The sequence below is a fragment of the Hibiscus syriacus genome, unplaced genomic scaffold, assembly GCF_006381635.1.
Source record: "Hibiscus syriacus cultivar Baekdansim isolate YM2019G1 unplaced genomic scaffold, ASM638163v2 tig00110332_pilon, whole genome shotgun sequence".
Taxonomy (NCBI): domain Eukaryota; kingdom Viridiplantae; phylum Streptophyta; class Magnoliopsida; order Malvales; family Malvaceae; genus Hibiscus; species Hibiscus syriacus.
This window is the reverse complement of record NW_024062688.1, coordinates 2,127,490-2,133,721: the sequence shown is the minus strand read 5'-3', so window position 1 is coordinate 2,133,721 and position 6,232 is coordinate 2,127,490.

The window sequence follows — 6,232 nt, the reverse complement described above, 5'->3', positions numbered from 1 at the left end:
ATTCAATGTTTGGTTTCTGCAGGTTAATCCTGAAGTGAGCTGCGTGAAATGGATGTATGGGTGCAAAAGTTGATTTCATTATTATTTTTTGATTGTTTAATTGATTTGTAAAAGATGATTTGTAAATGTTGATTTGTTTAATTGATGTGTACATAATATTTGTGCTTGTTTAATTAATTGAAATGTAATAGTTGATTTGTTGATTTCAATCTGCATTATGTTGAATGCAAAACAAACTATCGCAACGCGGAAATGAAAATCGCAATGCGAAATGAAAATCGCAACGAGTGAATCGCAATGCGAAATTTCGCGTTGCGATTTTCATTTTCGCATTGCGATTTACTCCTTGAGATTTTCATTTCATATTGCGATTTTCATTTCGCATTACGATTCTCGCGTTGCGATTTTCATTTCGCATTGCGATTCTCGCGTTGCGATTTTCATTTTCGCATTGCGATTTAGTCGTTGCAATTTTCATTTCGCATTGCGATTTTCATTTCGCATTGCGATTTTCATTTCGCATTGCGATTCTCTCGTTGTGATAGTCATTTCCGCGTTGCGATAGTCAATTCCGCATTGCGGTAGTCAAATGAATGTCTAATAAGTGATAACAACTGAACTTATCATAGCAATGTTCAAACTCAAGTTACTAATACATGCCTAACTGAAAATGTTAGAAGTTCACACATAATATACACATAATACAACGTTTGCATTTAAAAATCACCTAAGTTCACAGTCCCAAAAGGTGAAGCCGGTTGTGATTGGGATTTTGATGAGGATCCATATTTTGGTAGAGGAAAAGATGATTGTGATGGCACTGGTGATCCACATGTCAACCTTGTATGACCACTTTCCTTGCACCGACTACATGTCGATCTCTTCTTCTCTTCACCCTTAGACGGTATACGATCGTGACTTTTTGGTCGGCCAGGTAGCCTTCTGTCCATGGCTGGTGGCAAAACTGTTTGTAAGTCATCTGGTATGTCCCACTCAGAAGGATGTGGAATAGGGTAGACAATATCGCCATAAGTCTGTCGATATATTTTGGTAGTGTAACAATCCATAGCGTATGTGCTTGAATCATCTTGGTTTAGATGAAGATAAACTTTTATAATATGGCCACACGGATAACCAGATGTTTGCCATTTCATACAACTACACGTCTTTGCATTTAGATCGATAAGCCCATTTAAGTTATTATCCAGTACTTCAAACAAAGTGTTTGAACATGGTTCATCTCTCCATGACGTTGACTTCACAACACGTTTCATTATCCTTTTTTCTGTCCATGGTGTAACACGATGTTCCAATGCTCCTGTAAATTTAAATAAATAATACTTAGTAAAATATATGATAAGTTACGAATTTAAAGAAATAATACTTGCATGGTTTCTTTTCTTGTAGTACCACTGTTGAATAGAGGCTCGAAAAAACTCCATTAACATAGTAATTGGTAATTTTCGGGAATGACGATTTAGAGCGTTGATTGATTCTGCACTATTAGACGTCATGAAACCATATCTTTCTCCAAGTTGATGTACTCTTGACCATCTTTCAAACCCGACATCTTCTAGTGTTTGAGCACACTGAGGCAAAACACGCCTTAAACAGTTTATATGCTTATTAAAATCCACTTCCCGATAAGCTTTTACAGCCTTCCAGTATGTCCATTTGTGATTTTTTATACCAGCAGACCTTGATTTTAGATTTCTATACAAATGAACACCACAAAGTCCATGAAAAGCATCTGGGAAACACCTTCTAACAGCGTTGTCAATTGAGTTTTCCCTATCGGATATGATTGTCAGATTGCTAATAGGACCTATGCAATCCCTAAGATGCCCCATAAACCATGTCCATGAATCAAAGGTTTCAGATTTGCCAACCCCGTAAGCTATTGGCAGTATCCCATTGTTAGCATCCATGGCTACTGCTAATAAGTTTACTCCAAGGTATCGACCTTTTAAATGTACTCCGTCAACTATAATAACTGGGCGCATGCAATTAATAAACGAACGAATCTACAAAATCATATACACAAGAAATATAATCATTTAAATGTGAAATGCATGTAACTAACAAAAATGAGTCAACAAAATTATATTAATTTACTAACCGCAGCACCAATGGCGATAAACAGCAACTCAAAGCATCCATCTCTATCTGTTTTGATATGAGTTACTGACCCAGGATTTTTCAGCTTTAAATTGTGACAATAAGTCGGCAGTTGGGCAAACGATGCTTCTGGCGACCCCCTCAACAATTCCAAGGCATAACATTTGGCTCTCTTAGCTTGAGAATATGAGATACTAATCTTGAACCGAGCATTCATGTCAGTCATAATTTCATGTCCCCGATATACCCTACCATTCAAAAAATTAACTCAGCCAGAAAACCACCCAACACCTTTTTGTTTGCCTGTCTATGGTGAGAAAAAACTTGGGTTCTTGAACATGTATGTTTATCAATAAAAGTCCTAACTTGAAACATTTCGCAATTTTTTATCCTCTTTGCAATCATACGCCACATACAGTTTTTGTCAATCATACACCTTGTTTCGAAACGATCTTTGCTTGATTTGTTAACTTTTATTTGATAGCCATCTTCCACACATTTCGTATACAAAGCTATCTTCAATTCTTCCTTTGTATCAAAACAATCATCTTTCTTGATACGAATAATTTGTGTGTAACAATCAACTGCTATCTTTACCAACTCTTCTTCCGGTATCTGAAGTAATTCTGGCATATTCCAGTTATACTCCCGTGGCATTTTCTTCGGGGACTTTTCTTTGGGGATTTCTTCTTCTTCTTTTTCTTCTTCACTGTTATATGAATTACAGAATGGATGTTCAACATGTTCATTTACAGTCGTAACTTCCTCCTCATTATCATCAACAACATCTTCCTCGACAACAGCTGTTTCATCATCAAAATTCGGGTATTGACCAATATCAAAATCATTACACGCAGGGTCTGTTTCTTCTTCTGAAAAATCATCAAAATCCGAGTATTTACCAAGATCAAAGTCAGGGTATTGACCAAGATCAAATTTCGAATACTGATTAGTACTCACAATTTTTTCTGTTGGCTCATCATCGTCTAACTTGTCAATACGAAAACTGGAATTTGGTGCTGAAAGTTGATTGAGATTTGGATTAGGGAAAGGTTGTGGGTTTTGAGATTGTGTTTGGTATTGGAAATGTGGTGAAACAATATTTGCTTGGTGATGAAATTGTGGTGGAACCATTAAATTTTGAGCACCATAAACTGGGGTTGAAAAACTTAGTTGATTACTACCCGCTACTGACCCAACTTCACTACTTCTAGGTTTAACAACATACAATGTAACATCATCACTTGAAACACTAATGTAAGCAATGAATCGTTCAATATCTTCATTGTCGGTTAACAAATAAACTTTACCATTTCTCTGATAAGATTGCCTAAATCCACTTAGGGGCTCTAAATTCAATTTATTTGCAACACGTAACATTAGAGTTTCATAAGTTAACTTTTTTAATGACAGTTTTAGTTGAAGATTCATGGGTAAAGGCATATATTGTAAAACACCATGAACATTCTCCCATAACCCTCCAAAACACAAATCTATCCAAACATGATCAACATTAGATGATTTCATTATTGTAAATTAATTTACTAAACAAACGAGCTGCGAAACTAAAACATGTTGCCGGATGGGGAATGATGTCGTTGGATATAGGAACGGATGTCGCCGGAGAGAGTGATAGATGGAGATGAAATGAGTTGCGATTTAGGGATTTAGGTTATGAGCAGCTGCTGCGTAGTTATATACCCAAAAAATTTGTGTTGCGAAATTAAAACCTGTTGCGAATTCAGAAATCGAGTTGCGAATTTGAAATTCAGTATTGCGATAGTCAGAATCTCGTTGCGATTTACAGATTCGCATTGCGATTTACAGATTCGCATTGCGATTTACGTATTCGCATTGCGATTTACGGATACGCGTTGCGATTTACGTATTCTCGTTGCGATTTACAGATACGCGTTGCGATTTACGTATTCTCGTTGCGATTTACGGATACGCGTTGCGATTTTACGTATTGTCGTTGCGATTTACGGATACGCGTTGCGATTTTACGGATACTCGTTGCGATAGTCAAAATCGCGTTGCGATTTATATAATCGCGTTGCGATTCTGGGAACTGATTTGCGATTCTGGAGATCGCGTTGCGATTTTTATTTCGCATTGCGATTTTGTTGGTCATTTTGGCAAATCCAAAAAAAAAAGTTGGTTAAAATCGTATATTATAAGGCATTTTTGGTCACTGAGGCGATTTTCTCTTTCAAAAAACATATTCAACTAGACGAGTTGAAGTTCAATATACAAAAAAGTGACGAGTTTCTTAAAAAATAATAAAATAATACACACTTAATAAATAAATAGGTGTTGAGTTTCTTCTGTAATAAATGTCGTAGATCCCTAATTAAAAACCAATGTTTCGTAAGTCCCTAAATTTTATTTTTGTTGGCTGTAATGGGCCAAAAATGCCGGCCGACACAAGCTAGGTTCAACTCTTTTTTTTTTTTTTCTTGTATTAGCCAAAAAAGAGAGAGAAAATTTCTTTCATATGATAATAAAAAGAAATTAAAGCCTTTTAAAAAGAGTGATAATTCCTTTACTATAGTAGTGTTTGATGAAGAAGATGAAACAAATGTATCTCTACCTGAACTTTTATAAGTAAATAAAATGACAGTGTTTTATTGGGTTATGAGTCGATGATTTAATGATAATTTTCTATTTTGGGTTAAAACCCCAAATGGGTGAGGGTTTGGATGTCGATGAAATCGAAAGAAATTTAAGAGCTTTTTTTTCTTTTTCTTTTTTTGCTTCTCTTTGTCTGTCTATTGCTTTTATTGTCTTATCGCCTCTTCTTCTAATTTTCCGCTGTTTTCTTTTATTTTTATGCTTCAGTCTATCAAAAAGGTATCCGATTTGCCGATCAATTCTCGACAATGGGTGAAGGGAATCAGACTCGTAGCCGAAGAACCCAAAACCAAGCTGATCTCATATAGCTTCAAACGAAAGTCCAAGGGATCGACGATCAAATTCGTTCTCTTGAGACTATACTCAACGACCGGTTCACATAATTGGAGACAACATTCACTGAAAAACTCCATTTCGATGGATATCAAAGATGGGTTGTAAAAGGATGTGGGTTCTTTGCAAGGCCTACCTCTGTCGTTGTCCATGGAGGAAGAGTTAGGCGTTGTTGGGTTGTCGGATCCGAATGAGAAGTCGATGGATATACAAGCTGGAGTAGATACAAGTGGGATTGGACCACCGGTTCAAGTCGGACTTAAAAAATGAGGTATTTCTTTTTCCCCCGGTTCCGCATGTTATATATGAAACTAATGTGCATTCACGTAGGATTTATCATGGTGTGCAAATGATCGTTCAATACTTAGAATTACTCGGTTTGGATTAGGAAAGTGTACTTATAAATTAAAATGTCTGTGTTTTGATTGTAATAATTTTTGTGATTAGTTGTACAAATTATAATAATTATTCAAAGCAGAATCGGTTTCTCAGTATGCGAAAATTTGATTAGTGATGTTACTTTTAGAAGGGAAGACGTTATAATAACATTACTTGCTAGTTCGGAATCATGGGGCATTGATTGACTAAATTGGCCACAATATTTGCAATCCATGAGGGATGGATGAGTTTGCACCAGCGAGATTTGATGACCCGATGACCGAGTCAATGTCTTTTACTCAAGAAGATTTTGTAGAACAATATTATATGATATTTTGACCCGATGGCCGAGATAATTCATTACAGTTTAATAATAATGTATATTTACTCTGGATATTTTTGTGATTTACATGTAAATTTTTCTTTAGATTTCTCATATGATTATTTAAAGTAAACTTTAAAAAAAATAAAGAGACCACAAGAGTTTCTTAGAAAATGAATATTTTAAGAATAATCTCAACTTTAAAGAGAAGCTGTGAAATCTCCCACTTGAAATGCTGATGTATCAATGAGAAAATATAGTCAGATTTCAGAATTCAAATAAATGAGAGTACGATACACTTCAAAAAATAATATTGTCCTTATAATATTGGTTTTATAAGTATGCAAATTTAAAATTATAGGATCGAGAGCGCATTGGAGTTGCTAGTTGACAACAACAAAATTTTACTCACATAGTTTGGGTCGAAGAGTTTTGCTCGTATAGCTG